The 19384-nt window shown below is 33.1% G+C and overlaps 1 long non-coding RNA gene across 1 annotated transcript in view; it reads left to right on the top strand.

Annotated features, from left to right (window-relative positions):
* Nucleotides 1-19384, top strand: part of LOC102157568 — a 582930-nt gene that overhangs the window by 210192 nt on the left and 353354 nt on the right. Inside the window, exon 3 of the long non-coding RNA XR_002341822.1 lies at nucleotides 15883-15944. This is a non-coding gene — a long non-coding RNA (uncharacterized LOC102157568). The remainder of the gene's footprint in view (nucleotides 1-15882; nucleotides 15945-19384) is intronic.

The raw sequence follows: 19384 nt of genomic DNA, 5'->3' as shown, positions 1-19384 counted from the left end.
TTCTACTCTATGACTCTCACTGTACCTGACATGCAGTAAGCACATACTACGTATTGACTGATTAAATGACAGGACCTCATCCTGATCCAATCTAGAACCCTCTTCTTGTTGGTTGGCGTAGAATTCCTTAGATTAAGTTTTCCATGCCCCCATAATAGTCTGTGTGAGACAATGTTTAATAAATATTTGAAGAAACACTATTGAACTGTTTAATTGAAATGTATAGGTTTAAAACTAAGATTTGCAAAGCAAAGCCTACATTTAGAGACATTTAATGAGGCCCTTCAAAAAGACATTAAATATTACATACATTTTAAATTCCTGCTCTTTTTTTATTTAATGGAAGTTTTTCAACAAATATTCTTGGATAACTATCAGGCAGAGTCTTAAAAAGTAGTGATACATTGATCATAAAAACCGAAAATGGTGTCTTCTGATACTTATAGTCTAATGATATGAGAAAACAGAAATTAAAAATAAATTCAGTAAATATGTGAAATAATAATGAATTATAAATAGGCAAGTACTATGGAAGTAAAATTATAGTAGGCTGAGGCAGACCAAGAGTGTTGGGTGAAAGATTTCAGTTTTCAGTATTAAGTGTGTTTTTTAGACCACATTGGTAAGATTTGAGCAAAGACTTGGGAGAAAAGTATTTGCTAAATGAATATTTGCAGGAAAAATGGCCCAGGTAAAGAAAATAACTACAGGAATGGCCCCAAGTTGTTGAGTGTGGCTAGAGTAGAATGAGCAAGAAAGAGGGAGGGTAATGGAAAATACAGTAAGAGGAAGCAGGCCCTAGCTCCTGTTGAGAATTTTAGGCTGTTGTAAGGATCCCAGCTTTTACCCTAACTGAAATGGAGAGTTAATGTTGAGTTTTGGCAGTGATAAGACATAATGACAACTACTTTGTGTAGAATTGCTCTGTTCTGCTGCAGTAAGAATAAGGAGAAGGGTCGATATTGGGAGACCTGCCAGGGTGATGAGAGAAGGTGGTTCTGACTAGAATGCTATCAAGAGAGTTGAGAAGTGGTTAGGTCCTAGATACTCAAATGTGGAGCTGATGAGATTCATGGATTGATTAAAAATTGCTTTTGGCCTGAATAACTAAAAGATACAGTTGTCATCAACTGGAATCTGAAAGGCTGTAGGCAGATATGGGAAAAGAAAATCAGATTTGGACATACATTGAACTTGTCTATTATACATTTATGTGGCTATGTCAGGTTACCAATTCAGGGGATATATTTAAACTGGAAGTATACATTTGAGTGTGTAAGCATATAGATGCTATTTAAAACCATGGAAGAATGTGAGATCAGCAATGAATGGGGCATAGATGTAAAAGAGGGATCAGGGAGTGAATTCTGAAAAGCATTCAAATTAGGAGACCTCGGAGAAGAGAAAGAGCTAGTAAAGGAGACAGAGAAAGAAGTACTGTTGTAGGTAGGAAGAAAATCAGGAGACTGTTGTCTGGATATCAGGTGAAGAAAATGTCTCAAGGAAGGAGGAGTAAGCAATTCCATCAATTGCTGATAAATCAGGTAGAACACGAACTCAGAACTGATCACTGGATTTACTATTACGGAATGTGACGGTGGTGGTGGTGGTGTTGGTGGAGTGCAGACTAGGGTGACAGTATTAGAGAATGGGTGGGAAGGAATTGGACATAAAACAGAAAAGTATGTTGAGTTGTGCTGAAAAGGGAACGAAGAAATGAAAAAAAGTTTGTCCTAAAATGTGAGAAATAACTTTATAATAATCAGTGTATTATTTCTCATCTGCCAATGGGAAATGTCTAGCAGGAATAAGTAATTGAAATTATAGGAGAAAGTGAGGGACAGAATTTTGGGAGCTATGTCCTTGAGTAGGATGAAAAATGGGAACTTGTGTGAAAGTCAGACTTTGTCTGACAAAAGATCTTGGAAATTACATGAATGACATCAAGAAGGAAGGCAGAGTATGCCAAGTATATGTACTGGTGAATGTGAAGGGTAGATTCTTTGGAGGGTCTTCTCTGATTTATTCAGTTTTTTTTCAGTTAAGGGAAAAAATGGTATCAACTGAGTCAGGACAGGAGGATGATGTTGAGATCTGAAGAGTGAGAAGATGTGAGATACTTGTCTAAGAGAATAGAAATGTGAATGTAATGGAGACATGTAATGATTACATGACATCATTAAGGGCCCACTGTAGGCTGGGAACAAGAATATAAAATGAGACCAGTCAGCATGATGGAGTGTTTTTCTCTAGCCATATTTAGCTGTATGGATGTGAGGGTGGAAGAAGAGGAGATCTGCTTTTAACCAGAATCAAGAGAAAGGCAAAGGAATCAAAGGTATATGAAAGGAAATAATCATAATCCTTGACCTTGAAGGTTTTTTTTTTTTTAAATTTCAGATTAATTTCAGAAACATCAAAAAGAATTCTTATTTTTATAAACCAAGGTAATATTTTCTGAAAATGGAATGATGATAATATGTTCATTAATAATATACCAAATAAAAATCCATTTTTTTATTTTTAAAATTTATTGATGTATAGTTGATTTATAATGTGTAAAAATCCAATTTGAAAATTTAAGTTCAAGTGTATTTATGAAGTTTGTCTTTTTTTTAGAACTTTAATGAGGTGCCACATTTGACATTTCATCATTTGATTATTTTGTGTGTACTCTCTGAATGGAAGCATTGACTACAAAGATAAGTGATGAAGTACAAAAATTAGGTCTCTCACTATCCTGTCATTTGAAGTATCTCTTCTGCATCGTATGATATTTAAGAAAACCACTGGAATAGGAGAGAATACCAATCTACTGAAAAGGATTGAATTATCTTTTACTTGAATTATATTTTGTCTCATTTTCAGAATTGTTATTAGAACTATACACACACACCCATCCACTATTTAGCTGACCATTGAACTTATGCTGAAAATTGAGAAAAAAAATGAAAACTGCATTTTCAATGAAGAACTATTTCAACAAGCAAAAAATAGTTTTTCGATCATCCTGATCCTAGAAGAGGTAACACTGATGAATGTGCATATTTCTTTTGCAAATAGACATTTTGTTGTCAATGGGTAAAGCCTATTATTTGGAGCAAAACATTTAATTGATGTTTATAACATGGTACTTAATTGCTTCTTTCCCATATGATTGGTTAGAAACTTTTTATTTAAAATAGAATTCTTTTGATACCGAAGGGAGTCAATTTCAATATAATTCTATGGAAAAATCTGTTAAACTGACGTATATAAACATTCTCATATTGTTTGCAAATAATGTTATGTTTGTGCATGTGTACTTACACATAAACTTGTGGGTAGAGATCTCTACCTTTTATAAGGGATATTTGACCCCCGTTAATAGTAGCGATAACTGATACATGATACATGATTTAGGTGACACATTTGTTCTAAGTTCTAAAAAGGAGTAATTCTATTGAATCTTTATATCCATTAGACAGAGTAAAATTTTGTATGTAGTAATTCTCTTTTGCATATAATGAAACTGGGTTATGATCGGGAAAGGTGGATGTGCCCAAATTGCCCCAAAGGCAACAGTGTCAAACACAAAAGCCACATCTAAAAAATCCCTTCTCCAATGGATTAACCAGGAACATGCAGTTTTTCAGCTGTGAGCAATTGGCTACTGATAACCTTGTTCATTAACAAATCAAGCAGCTGTTCAGATCTGCAGAAAAGCCCCCATGTTGTCTCTAAATACTCCAGTACAAAATCAGTGTAAACCAATTAAGTTACAAGATGGGAAAAGCATCAGATGTGTAACTGATGATTCACTTAACCTCATCCCACTCTTCTTTTAGCTTTCAATAATCATCAACTTCCAGAAAATAAGCTTTTACATCAAACATGAATAAATATTCCAGAGTTAATTCTACTCTTTAAAGAGAAACACACATTTTAGACACTTTTAGTATTTTTTTTCTTTTCAGCTGCCTAAACTCTAATCCCCCCTTTTTTTTTACACTTAAAAAATAAATTTAATTAGATACTGGAAGTAATCTATGGCCCAAAAGATTTTATTATTTATGTTAGGAAATACATTTTGCTCTTAAAAAGTTATCTAATTCTCAATAGAAAAAATGGTAAAGATACCATCATTTCAAATTACATTGTTATAAATGAACTAAACTATCAAGAGGTACTTAGTTCACATTAGGTATGTAAAAACAAATCTAAATGGGGATTTAAGGGGTGCAGCAAATTTAATGCATAAAATTATACGTATTTTTTTACATAAATGGGATAAAGCATATGGTCTGCCTTACCCTTTGTAACTGTTAGTATTTTAGAAATAATTTAGTTCAAAACTCATTATTCAAGAGTTGAAATGATTTTACCCATATCTTTATAATCTATTACTTAATCAGATAGTATCAAAATTGTGGTAAATATTAATCCTAAAATCATAGAATGTTTATAACTTCAAAAGATTCTCAAGGTCCTTGGGTCCAACTCCTTTATTTTACTTCCTCAATAAAAACTCATTAGGAAAATAATCCTATTTTTCACATTCATTTCTAAAAGGAACACAGATTTCTATGCTCTGTCACCCAGCCCAACTCTATAAATGAAAGGAATGACCTTGAATTGAACTGTAGAAAGTAAATGGAAGAAAAGTTTACTGAAAAAGTTCAGTAAGGATACAGAAGATTAATGCATATATTTGTGTTGGACACCCTTCCTGGTGTTGCATATTCAAAGTGATGGGATCATGTTATTTATTATATTTTTCAGATCATTTGCAATGTTAATTTATATGAGTTTGATACTGCTTTTGTCTTTTAGTTGTGTGTTATTCTGAGAAATCCCTGGGGAAGCAAAGGATTTATATGCTTTGTGTACACGTTCTGCAGACTAAGCGCTCTGGCATAATTATTTTTGGCACTCGCTAACTGATTAAAACATCCAATTTAACTCATGATCAGTAAGATTAAACCTTTTTAATATACCTCAAAAGTAAATTATCATTTACTCCTCAAACATCCCTTTCTGCACATGTCCCCAATAAAGCTGTTCTTTTTTCGTTAATGTACCTTTTAACGAGGATTCTCTTTTATATCTTCCTTTGGGCAAAACTGCCTTATCCTTTATGGAGAGGTAGGAACAAAGATGAGATGGAGGCTGACTAGTTAAGTACATGCGTTTCTAATGTCACACCAATTACAAGACTTTATTTTTCTTATATTCTGTAAAGAATTTGCTGTTCAAGAAAACATGTCCCTGCTTTGAGTTTATTTGATGTGTAGAGGAATGGGAACTGTTAGAAGAAAACAGTATTTGAAAAAATTCATTTACATGACTTGGAAAAAATAACCTGTCATCTTTAATTTTAAATTAGTTGCTTTTAAAATCTTAAGTGTTACATTTCAGTCTTGCAGTGAAACCCACTTAGCAGAATAGCCAAAACCCTTTTCAGTATTAGAAGAATTTGAAGGAAAAATTCCCAAGAATTAAAAAAGCAGGATATAATCCTAAATTAGAATTGCAATTTGTAGGTCCTCTAACCTGCTGAGGACCCTTGCAGGGGTTCATCAGTGTAATGAGAGAGGAGGAAAAGAAAATGCAATAGATAACATGCATTGGTTAAGTTAGGGCCTCATGGAGCTTTGAAACAGTCACAGGTGTAAGCATCTCACACACTGAGGGAAGCAGGAGAGAAATCAGATTAGTAGAATCCTCCTGTGTGGATGCTAGAGTGTTATTGTGTACAAATGTCGTGGTTACTGCCTTTTATGCACAGGATTAACAGCAAATGAAACAAGAATTATGGAGTAGGGCTTTAGATAGAAAATAGGTCAAGTCAATGCAATAAATATCCTGTCAGAATTTTGATCCAGATTTACAAATACTTGACCAGATTGCTAATAAGCCTGTAGCCCTCCATGTAAATATTTGAACAGTATGAAAAATGCTTCTGAGTTAAACTACTATGCCCCAAATCGGTTGAACTACTGAAACATTGTATAATCCAGGCAGAAGGGACACTTTCCTGAGATATGTGGTAGACAGACCAAAAACACTGCCAAAACTTTTCCCCTGAATTGTCAGGAAATCAAAATCTCAAGATGGACTAAATCTAGCAGTTGGTTACACATTCTAAGAGCTAGAAGAAGCAAGTTTACAAAAACTGCATAGATTTCCTATTCTTGAATCCATAAGTGTTGAAGTCTTCTGGAAATATCAAGGAAAAGTTGGCCACTCCTAAAAATATCTTTAAAATGACCATGTCCAAGGGTGGTCTTCACTCCAAGATATGTTCTGGTCATGGGAATATCTTGAGAAGCCACTAATAAATGTGATTTTTTTTTATTAGCTGTATTTGTGCAAGCACTCTCTGGACCTTAGAGGCCACACGTATGCATAATTTCGCTACACAAACATGTTTCTAGCTCTTCATTCCACATAAAATTAGAGAATACTTTACTGCTGAGGTATAAGATGTAAATCCCTCAGTTAGTGTATTCGTTTTGACAGTTATTAAAACTTGTGTAAGACCTATCACATTTGCATGGCACCATTGAATCTAGTTTATGCTCTAGGTTTTTTTTCCTTTAACTTTTTGGCTAAAAGACAAGACACAAGACTTCAAGTAAAAAAAATTTTTTTAAGTGAAAACAGTAATAATAAATGGTCTACTTTCTCTCTTCTGGTTCTATCAGCTATTATACCAAATATCTAATGTATTTACTTGATGCTAATTGAGTAAATGCTAATCTCTGTCAAAAGGCAATATTCTATCACTTTTCAATTATGTGATTTATTTTTAAGAGTGAAAACTTAACTTTGAACATGGGAAGAGATTAAGCTTATTCTTAGATTTTCATAAATTGGCAACTTTTGGCACAGGTGCCAAAGAGAAAACAAGAATAAATGTCTCAAACCTTGGTTGTTAGGGTCTGATCATAAACGTTGTGGTGTAGAATTCATGGATTATTCATGTGTAATTACAGATAGCTATTGTGGTCCTTTAAATCATCCCTATGGCCCATTATGGTCCATAACAACTGAAATAGCAATTGTCATAGTAAGGTTTGGGCTCTGTCACAGAGTGTGGACTCTAATCAATAATGATGAATGGTAAAATTTTACATCAAGCAGTCCAAAGTCTGGTTGGCCCCCTCCATAAATCTGTACAAACACTAAGCAGAGCAGCTGCAGAGTCTGGAAATTTAAAAGCGAACACTTGCCTTACCCCCTATATGCCTTTATCTCTGTAAAAGTTTTTTAAAAAAAGGGAGGAAGGAAAAAAGGAAATGCTCAATATATCAATTCTAATAATTCACATGCTGTTTGAAGAATTTCCCCCTTATTTAAATGGGAATGAACCCTAGGTTATTTTCAAGGTCAATTTCAGGTGAAAAGGGGGTCATCTTGAGGTCACTCCAGCTCCCATGCAGGTCAATAATGCCTCTTCACTTCCACAGCAGACAAGCCGCTCACACCCAATCAATCCACCAACGCTGCTGCTGCACCCAGCGTAATGAACAGTGAATAAATGTAGCCTATCATCACAAAACATGCTTTTTAAGTACCTTTCCTTTTCATGTAAAACCTCTTGCTGTCAAATTCTACATTCACTCATCCAGCAGTGAGTAGCAAAAGTGAGAAATCAGACTCTCATTGGGGTTGGTAAAAGGTCACAGCTGACAGACAAGGAGGTTAAACTGCCGAGTTAAAATACTGTTCATTACCCACTGCAGCTTTTTGCTAACTACACTTCTTTGTGTTACAGTCAAGCAGTACATCAATATGCCCCACCTCCTAATTTATTAGCAATTGTTGAATTGCACGGGGTGGGCGCTAAAAGGGAAATTGATGTCTTATAGGTGGCGTCTATACACACACACACACACACACACGTGTGTGTGTATAAATTCTTTTGCTTTTGCAAACTTTGAGTTCCTTATCTATTTCCATACTTGATACCCTCTTCAGCATTGTGTCTACTTGAGATGCACCCTAATTATTGGGGAAACATGATTCCTAAGATCAAAGTAGACTGAGTAATATGAATTCCAACAGTGTCCAGGGTCAGTTGTTTGGAGACTTTTTAATTCAGATTTTTCTTGAAAGAATTATGTATAAGACACTTTGATTTCTCAAGATTTTGATAATTTATACTAAAACCTGAAAAAATGAATGTTAAATATACACAGTGTTTCAAAAGCCAATTTACTAAATATGGTAAAATGGTCTTACACTGACAAGGCGATCACCTATCAAACACATTATCAGTCCAGAATATAATCCATTATTTTTTTTCAGAGAAATGTGTAATACTTGCATTTTTTCATTAATTCTGAGATAGTCAAAGAAGCCTTTAATAGCGGTGAGTAATCACAGAAGAGTAAGTGGAAATAGTACTTCTTCTGAATTTAGTTGCCTAAATGAAACGGTTTTGTGTAAAATCTGAATGGATTAGAACAGTTTTCCAAAAATGAAATTTCATTCTTTGATTAATTAGTATGTGGGTGGAATTCCCTTTATTGAAATGCCAAGGCTTTGTATTTAAAACTCCCAGTATGAAAACAGGTCGTAGAGTATACCAGTACAAAAACACAAATCATGAATAAAATAAAGGTTTATTTACATGCTCTCAACAACAATAATTTGACTCAACAAAATTACCATTATCTATTTACATCTTTAAAAAATGCATTCTGAGATTTATTCTGGAAAAATATATCTTTTTTCCCCCTCCTGTATGCCTTCTCTCTCAGTGGGACTGAAAATAAAATGTTATGACTTAAATCACAAGAGGCTAACATCATTTTTAGCAACAAGGGCTGCATAATTTCAAGACTATGAGTGAGTGGCTGACTTTAACTAAAATGTTTCAGTTCTCTGCGTATATAGGTACATAAATAATTCAGAATTAATCCCTGCAGAGGGGACAATGGGAATCGTAAATTATCCATGTGCCGTCCTCAACATTAGAAGCAATGAACCTATAGTAACAAACTATGAGTGTTACTCATTACATACATTTCACAGACACCTTAACCTTTTGAATATTAATTTCCCTCTGCAGCTTGTAGCTAGGCAGTATCATTTTTTAAATTTTCCTTCCCACTCCTCCTGCCTTCATTCCCTTTTCTCTTTTTCTCTTTCGCAAAATCTCCCAAACCATATTTAAGCTACAGCTACTGAGTGGATGCGTTAAAATGCATTGATTTGCTACAGAAAAGCTTTCTTTTTTTTTTTTAAGCTGCATCATGTTTTTCTGTAAAAATCCCTAATATTACATGCAGCCCCTCTGTAGAATTAAGGTGAGGTGTCGCAGTCATACTGTCATTATGAAGATAAACGGGCTTGCAAATCTAGGCCAATCTGACTCCACTGGGGTTGATGTTGTTCCCTTGAATTTCACAAACATGTATCACAATTTTTTTAACCAGGAAGATAATGCAGAATTATCATAATTTTCATCCAAAGATAAAAAATAAAGTTAAAAAAGAAGTACCGTAATTCCTAATTATAAAATTCATTAGGTCTTTGTTATATTAGGGAGCTTATTTTTTAAAAAAGACTTAATGAGCTATAACAATGGGTATTCTCATTTTTGTCTATAAATTACCCTCCCAGTTAAAAATATTCTGATAAGCATTATAACTTACTTTAAATAACAGAATAAAAAAAGAGTTCTTTATAATTTATTATATCCCATTCTTATCTATTATATAAGATAAATTGAAACATTTATCATGAAATTTTGTTTTCAAAAATAACACATACATAAATATAAATACACATGCTTACATGTATTGTCCAAATATATAATATATGAATTTATAAGAACACATTGATAAATACTAGCTTACAGCTGAACTACCCATACTATGGAGGTGGCCCAAAGATATAGCTGGTGTGAAATTCAATAAAATTTTTTCAGCACTGTGCTTTTCAGATATTTCGTCATGCCCTTCCCCAGCATAGTTGCATGTCTTGCTCCCTCATCTCTTTCAGGTTTTTACTTAGCTTTCTATACCTTCTATCCTAGCCTAGTTTAAAAATTTCAAACCTACTGATACCAAGATCTCAGTTTTCTTTCCTTGCTTGACTCATCACCAAAGCTCTTTCAGTTCTGTGCTTATTTATATATTTATTGTCCAGGTTGAAAGTTCTTTGAGGGAAGGGAGTTTTGTTAATTTTGTTCACTGCTATATCCTGAATCCCTGAGAGAGAGTAGGTGCTTAATAAATATGTTGAAGAAATGAAACACAGTGGTAAATCTGAGGTGTCAAAAAGAGTTTGGAGTTCCTGTCATGGCACAGTGGTTAACGAATCCGACTAGGAATCATGAGGTTGCGGGTCCGATCCCTGGCCTTGCTCAGTAGGTTAAGGATCCAGCATGCCGTGAGCTGTGGTGTAGGTCACAGACACGGCTCGGATCCCTCATTGCTGTGGCTCTGGTGTAGGCCAGTGGCTGCAGCTCTGATTGGACCCCTAGCCTAGGAACCTCCACATGCCAAGGGAGGTGGCCCTAGAAAAGACAAAAAAAAAAAAAGAAAAAAAGAAAAAAAAAAAAACACGGTTTGAAAATCACTTTAGTCCCAAAATGGCTGGACAATGGGACTAATTATGACATTAATCTAAGGAAAGCCTTCCTTCTCTTTTTGTGGCACCGCCCCCCCTCCAGATATGTTAAATTTGGGCTCCCATTACCTTCAGACTCTCCCTATAACTGCTTTTATTTAAAGTTTAAAATTTCAGTAAAAATCTGTTATCATTCATTTACAAATTACATTGTACTTGTCAATGTATTTGCATTTTAAGCCTTATCTCATATGATACAATTAATGGATTTTTTTTTTCTATTGAGGAAATTTCCAGTATAGACAATTAAGTTAGGTGAAGTACTATTTTTTTTTCCATTTGGTTTAGTAGATTCTCATTTCAATGATCTTTAATTCATATTGTTTAAATTTGTATTCTTCTCATCTATATACAAGGACAATTCTGTCTGTGGTTCATTTAGATAAACTGAAAATTGTTCTACAGTGAGCTGAGATAAAGCCACCAGGTGCACACACACACTCACCCTTTTTCACAGGGGGGCAAAACCAATTCTTAATATTTTGAATTTGCTAACAAATTATGTTTTCTTATTAAAAAGCACACCCTTAAACCTAAAGTGCAAAGAGTTCTTTGAAGTTACTGAAGACCTGGAATTAACTTTTACTTAGGTAATGGTGTTTGTAGTTGTGAAGGAAATCAAAGAACAAACTTTACCTTGAAAACTTGGGCTGTCTGCCCCTCATTTTACTCCCGGAGAGTTTTGTGAAATTGAGTCGTATTTTATCCCATTATTTTCACATCAATGATATAAAATTAAGGAATCATAATTCATAAAAGTAACATATGGATTCTTTTATAATCCAATGTTTATGAATAAACCATCACTTAAGCTATAGCATCTGAGTAAATCCTCATATTTATGTGGGATTCTGAAAGCAAAGACCCATTCACTAAGTGTCAGCTTTCCTATACCAAGTTGTGAGTTTGCTATTTGAATATATCTTTTGGGACATACCCCATTTCATAATCTAAGCTTTGTCTATCTACTTGGCAGAAGCCATCGTCATTTAGAGAAGAATGACTGTATCATAACAGGAATGAATTTCAGTACCTTTTAAATCAGAGTTGTGTAAGAAGCATGACATAATTTTCTATCAGTGAACTTAGGTTCGCTTTAATTCTTTACTTGAAAGATGTTTGCCATTTAGTGTGCTCTTTACCTATTTTGTGAGTAGAAATTTATATTCCTGTGGCTTATGCAGTGGCCAAGCTTAGCTTGGTTATTCATCTTGCTTACCACCATTTCTATCATCTAAACTGACATCTACAAGGGGCATCTGTTTACCTAGATAGTTTGGCTTTTGAACCAACAACATCCTACCTGTATCCTTCCCTTATGAACAAATGTGCTCTTTCTCACAGTTGCTTTAATAACCTCTTTGATGCACAAGGCCTTGCAATTGTTTGCCTCTCTCTAGGGCCAAAGGAAACTTCCAACTGTTCCTCTGATTTACTGGAGCTTAGGTTGTGTCAGAACCATATGAGTAGACATGCCGCTATAGAATTGATAAAAGTATCCTTTTCTTTGATTATATAATTATCATAAAAAATTCCACTTAAAATACAAAGACATGTAGCAATAAAGTTGCAAGCAAATCTAGGTGATTTTTTTCTCCAATGTGTTAATTCATTCTAATTTTTTTCTCCAGTGTATTAATTCATACACTGGATTTTTTTTCTCCAGTGTATCTAATTCATATGAAATAATATTACATATAACATTAGAATAATATATTTGTGATAATGTTACATGGAAATTTCTTAGTGAAAATAAAATATATGCATTCTTTTTTTAAAAATCAAACTTAAGTAAAAGAATAAGCTAATCTAACTTTTAAAATGTTATAGTTGTGACATATAACCACTAGGGTATTTCTGAAATAGTATTATACTTAACACCTATTTTTCCTTGTCCCACTTTTACGCTTGTAATCTTGTGATCTACCATGATCAAACAATGTGCCCAAGGCTATTGCCTCTTTGAGATGGTATTTCTGGGAATGACCTTATAATACTAACAGACGCATTATTGCTGCCAACATTTGGTAATACTGTGTAGAGAAAAGGCTGGGGCTTTAGCGTAAGGATTAGGTAAAACTATTGGAAAATGTTAAAGTTTAGAGGCCCCAGAAATTTAACTCCTCCATTCCTTATTCATATGTATGTGTATACACATAAGCACACGTAGGTTTATATGCATGACTCCAAGGATATAAACTTCTGGAGGTCAAGTACTATATTATATATATAAAATTCATTGAATGATTCCTGTATAAATTGTACATGCCTCAAGGCAGTCAAAACCCTGAGGGTTCTCTACAAGTTTTAACACCAATAATAATCTACCATTGTTAGTGTTATAGGATATCTACCTTATACATTTTTTCTAGTGCTTGATTTTTGAAGGCTCCATGTGTCTTTTTGAATTTTCTTTAAAGCTCATGGAAGGATGGAATGATTGCACAATATCTTAGAATTTAATGATTCAACCAGAGAGAAATACGGTGAAGCAAAAATGCTCATCTACTCAACATTTTCTGAATCCAGCCTTGGGTCAGAAGTTGGAAAAGTAACAGACACACTAATTATTTGGGTATTTCTTCACGGTGTCAGTCAGTAGATAGAAGAAACCAAAGCCAATTTTTTGCATGAATTAAGGCCCCAAGATTAGCCAAAATTTTAAGAAAGAAAATTTGGATTAGAACAAATCCTTCAGGCTTAAAATAAGTAACAGTAAGATCCCATTTCCTTCTTGGAATTAGATTCCAAATTCCTTTCTGGCTATAATTTTATTTTCTTAATGGTTATATACCTGGCATTCTGGACATAGTAGACCTTCAGTTTATATCAGCTGAATTGATGAATGAATGAATAAATGATTGAAAAGAAAAGCAATTAAAAAACTTTTTCAGTTTATCATCAAGTTCTAAATACTTTATGGTTTTGCCTAGCAAAAAACACATTCTACTATACAACAAAATGTGAGAATACAATGAATAAAGATATACAATAAATATAATATTGATAAATAATAATTATTAAAATAAATCTTTGCCTTAGAGGCAAATATGAGTCAAATTGGTTGTGTCTTTTCACAATGTTATAATTCATACAACTCTAAAATGTTTCATTTATTAGGGGAAATACTTTATACTTTTTCTTAATCTTTAAATTTATGTTACAATTAAAGAGTACATTTTATTCAAACAAAGCTCTAAGTGGATAGAAAACTATTGTGTGGATTTTCTGGTGAAAGAGAATGGAAAAAAAAATCTATGTTTAAATATTTCTTTGTACTTATGTTAAATGAGCATAAGATAATTGTGTACTTAAAAAGAATAACTGAAGTAAGCCCACTTGATTGGGACTTACAGACTACATTGTCTTCTTTCTTAGAGAAAAAAAAACCCTCATGAACCACAGTCCAATTATTCAATTTTGCTTACTAATTATGGAAACTACTCACTTTTTGGCCTTAAGCAGTAGATGATACATCTCTGAAGGGTGACACAAAATCTGTCACCATATATGGCTCATTTTATTAAATGTAAATATTTTTGGAAAGCAATAATAAATAGTTTAAAAATTCCTGCATTCAACTTGTTTGAGATACTATCATTCCTGATAAATGAACCTTAGTTCATATCCTCTAGACAAAATTGTGAAATGTGCTTTTCTCCTCTAGGACAGTGAAAAACAGAAACCCAGCAATTGGAACATGACTATAGACATGTTTTCTCATAATAAAAGCTGGTGTTTAAGCTATCAATGAAATTAGAATTAAATTGGGCAAATAACTCATATTTTTAGAACTATCCTTTGAAAAATTATATCAGTTTCTCTCCTATATGTCGCACAAAGAATATTGCAAAGTAATAAATTGAAATTAAACTCCTTCCATGCCTTCTCAAGTGTCCTCTGAAGGAGCTGAAGACTGAGAGCCAACTTAAGCTTTTCAAAAAATGTGTTCTAATGGTTTTAAAGATTATAAAGAGAATTAATGAGATGGTATGTATCAAATGCTTTCCATGTAATCATGGAATCCTATACTAAATAGAGTTGTTAACATTTCAAACAAGTTTCATAGCAACCTTTCCTTATAGTATGTGGAGCTCCCTGGTACAGTTATTAGATAGAATAACTATAATAATAAAGATTGCAGAAATGTTTCTGCTTTGACTTAAATATGTACCTAGAAAACCTGGCTTTCATATTTATTTAGAGTAGCTCTTCTTGCCTTTTTGATTCTTTTTCCAGTAGTCCTCACTGAATTGTTTTAAGAGCTTCATGAGAAGTTAGGGGCTTACTAACTTAATTCAATAAAATATATTGGTGTATTTTAAGGACAGTCACAAATCATGAGAATCATTCTTCAACTATGTAGACTACTTAAGGAGTAAGAATTTAAAAGAAATCAGTGATAGCAAATTCTTATTTATTATTATTGGTGGATAATATTGGAAACAATTTAAAATAATTAAATTTCCAGAATTTTAAATTTTATTTAAAATAATTAAATTTCCAGAATTTTCACATACTAGTAAAACAAACATTATTTTGTGAAATCAAAGGATAATATTTTGAAAATCACATTTGATTTGAAATCAGAACTCACATGAAAAACAAATATGAGATAAAGCTAATAGTACTTAAGCAATTAGAACTCAGAAACAAATTTCTAACAGGACATTTTTAAAACCAGGAGAAACTTTTTTTTTTTTAAGTTAATACATCACCAAACTAAAGAGAGGACATGGGTAAATATTATTCCAACAATTGAATTGCTTTATAATGGTGTATTCAACAATACAGCAGTAGAAGAGATGGAGGGCTAGAATGTTAATTTATCAGATCACATGTTTTTAGAGTATAAAGTACACTTACATAATAATAAGGATAAAAATAACTCAGCAAATCTTAAATAAGGGGCTATGTATTTGCAAATCAAATCACTTAGTGTTGCTCTATCCACTAAATGTTAGTTGAATTGGACTCCTAGATTTTTCTCATTAGGAGATGTTTTAAGTCATTTAAAGTCCATAAAACTCGTAGAACAACAGATTTCCTAGGTAGATTTCCCTTATTATTTTCATCAACTTTCTCTTTTAGGTAAATAGGGTTGTCATGATTGGAAATCCAACAGGAGAAAGATCACACTAGCAACATCAGTTAGATCATAAAATACATAAGTACATATAGGTACTTTCCATTCTCTTTTTATTTGTGTATCCTGTCTTCATTTTATTACTCTTAACATATTCTGTCTCTTCCCACTAGATTGTGTACTCCATGGGAATGGAAACGTCATCTGTTTTGTTCATCTGGATCTTCAGAGCATGGTATGTAGTGAGATTTGAATGAATATTTGTGGAATGGCATAATTGACATAAAAATTCATAGACACATTTATGAAAACACTTATGATTTTATGTGCATAGAAAAAATAGTAGAATGTATTACTCTCAGTGATTGCCATAGGATTTCTCTCTTATGTTTTCTCATATTGGTTTATATTGATTAGGTCATGCAAATGACTTTATAGGTTTTTTTACAAAGAAAATATAGATAGTATTCATAGGAAACTCACAGACTAGCTACATAAAGACTAGGAGATTAAAAAAAAGACTCTACAAACTAACAAGAAAGTGTTTTATTTTTGGCAGAATTTTACCTAGCTAATAGAAGTGTATGGACAAAATTATAGACTTATTTCTAAAGTAAATGATTCCTGGGTGTAGTAGTTCTATAAAGACCAGAGGAATAATTTTCTTTTTAAAGTAGAGCCAAGGATTACATGTAGTGTAGGTATTTCATTTGAGAATAAAAAACTTCTGTAGATTTGAAGAGAAAAGAGAGATGCCCAAAGAGATAGAAAGGTTTGGGGTGCTAGATGATAAAACTTACTTTGTTTTATATACGTATAATATACAAAAGACCAACTTCATATTTTAGCTAACTTTATCACTGACATTTAACACTTGTTTATAAATAACCATAGACCACATATTAATAAATATCTTTCAAATAGATTTCTGGTATTTTGATACGATTATGTTTTCTTTGCCAGTATTTAGAATGCAGTCAATCTCCTTTGAACTTTGACAATAAGGAATAAAGCCCTGTAGATAATACATATATCTTTAACTAGCTTTTATGTGATTAAAATTACATATTTGCATCTACTTCATTTAATAATTAAGATAAAACAAATTTCTGTTCCCTCAAAAAATGTGGGTTCCATAGGAATTCCTTTAGAACTATTTTCACAAAATAGACATCTTGGCTAGTGTAAAGGTGTAGTGTTGATTTGTGCTCCAGTTGAAGAAGTTTGAAAGTGCCTACACAATGCTAACCTAGGCTCCTAATACTTAAATTCTCAATGTTCTATGAAAGAAGACATTAGGAGTTCCCTTGTGGCTCAGTGGCTAACGAATCCAACTAAGAACCATGAGGTTGCGGTTTCGATCCCTGGCCTTGCTCAGTGGGTTATGGATCCAGCATTGCCGTGAGCTGTGGTGTAGGTCACAGATGCGGCTCAGATTCCGCATTGCTGTGGCTCTGGCATAGGCCAGAGGCTACAGCTCCGATTAGACCCCTAGCCTGGGACCCTCCATATGCTGCACATGTGACTCTAAAAAAGACAAAAAAAAAAGACATTAGATTAACTTTTTCACTAAATTAACTAATTCTTTATATCGAATGAATCAGATATTTTGACGTCATGAAGATATATCCAAAATGATACACTAGAAGTTAATGATAATACCAAAGGCGGACACAAATTCTGTTTCATATCGAAGTTGAGCATAAGCAAATTTAAAATGGTCATTATTGGTTCTTCAATTGTCTGACTAAAAGTGAAATTTTAATCTAGACTAAAAATGATATTTTTATTTTTACTTCAGTTATTTTGACAAATAACTCAATTCTTTTATTCATTTTGAACATAATTCTCATACAAGCAAATCTGTAAAACTTTCTATAATTATAGTTCAATTGTAATTTAGCCTACAAAACTGGGGAAAGATGCCATTTTAGAGTAGACATTATCAAGATGTATCCCATTTGATCTATAATTTTAATACCCTTTGCATAATTATTACAGTTCCTTTTGATTTTTGTCTTCTTGTGCTGTATAAGTGTCCTAAAGGTCTATGGAACTCTGACACTCATCCATTCACACACATTCTAGCATAAAACATTTGCATGATTTCTTTAATCTACTTGTCCTTATTGTTATTATTTGTTTAAGTGCTGTTTATACCAAATTCAGAATTTACATTTCATACATAGCTCTTTGAAAACATTGGAAATAACAAAGAGATAGAAGCATTCTGTGCTGATTTTCAGTATTTGACACAAATTTAGCTATTACTTTAATTAAAAAAAAAAAAGAGTAGAAAGTTATTCACCAGGAGGTAAGTGAAGACTACCAGGGATCAACTAATAACTTGTTCTTACATTGGGCTGAACCTAGGTCAGAAAGGTAAGCATCTAGCTATTATACGGCCAACTTTATATCATTCAAGTCAAGCTTGAAAGAGCAGGTTTCAGATGTTGACTTTTGCTTTCCCCAGATGTATGTGATCTTTGGAGGAGAAAAGGACAGCTTTAGGCCCTTGGTGCTGGCATTTTCATGTCTTTCTCAATACTGCAACCATGCTGTGTCCTTTGGAGATGTTCTTTTACTGGACTGTTCCCCAATGAAACTGGGTCTTGAAGTGTCAATGGTATCAAGAGAGATCATAGGGTACCCCTCTAAATCTGCCTCTGGTTGATGTCAGTCCTGCTAGCCCTGTGGATTCTGGTCATAGCTGCCAACTTTCTCTTTGAAACTTCTTCCTTTTCATTATGTTTGGGTGCCTCTCAAGTCACTGAGCTTTGGTCCAGACTCAAAATCAAATTTCTTTTTTCTCGTCTCTCCCTGACTGATCTCAGAGATATTACAAAGCGCATTAAATCTCCAAAGAGAGACAGCACTTAAAAGTGCTATTTCACTTTTGTGTTAACTCACAAAAGTCAGTATCTCTGACTGATCACATATGAAAGAACCCTTAAAAAGAACAGTATCACATTAAAAAAAAATTAAAGCATTTTAAACTGCTCTTTGGGGTCTATCTTCTTTTAGACACTTCAACCTGATATAATGGTGGGGGTAGGTGGGTGGAAACTTGGTCTAAAAAATAATGATTAGCAAATTTAGGAAATTCTTTAAGTTTGGCTGGATACTTTTTGCTTTGTCAGTACTACTGTCAGTGTGTGTATTTTGCCTCTCATTTAACCAATTCCAATTACTCAATAAGAAATTCTGGTTTTAAAAAATTGGTTTCTTTTATTTTTTTCCTTGGCTGAAAGTAGTAATAATGATAATACTGAAGGTAGCCACAAAGTTCTGTGTTTTCATAAATAAAAAATTGAGTATTATTTTAGAAAAGGTATACCATCTTGTAAAAAATGTTAATAAAATAAAAATTATGGGGAGATTTTATTCAAGACAGGAAAGTAAATTATGTATGATAGTACATGGAAATGATCTCATAGTTGTGCCTATGACTTACTTTGCTCTCACTTTAACATATTTACCAGGAGTCCTGGACATCTTGTCAAGTAAATATTGAATAAAGCTCAGAAAAATTAATCTGGTCCAATCTTCTGCAAATAGTATTTGCTTATCACACATATTTTAAGAATGTAATACATAATCTTTAACTCTTATAGAATAGCATAGAATACCAAGCAAAAGTGTAAGATTAATAACTTTTTTATTTTATCAAGGGAA

The sequence above is a fragment of the Sus scrofa genome, chromosome 2, assembly GCF_000003025.6.
Source record: "Sus scrofa isolate TJ Tabasco breed Duroc chromosome 2, Sscrofa11.1, whole genome shotgun sequence".
NCBI classification, from domain to species: domain Eukaryota; kingdom Metazoa; phylum Chordata; class Mammalia; order Artiodactyla; family Suidae; genus Sus; species Sus scrofa.
This window is presented reverse-complemented; position numbering and strand designations above follow the sequence as displayed.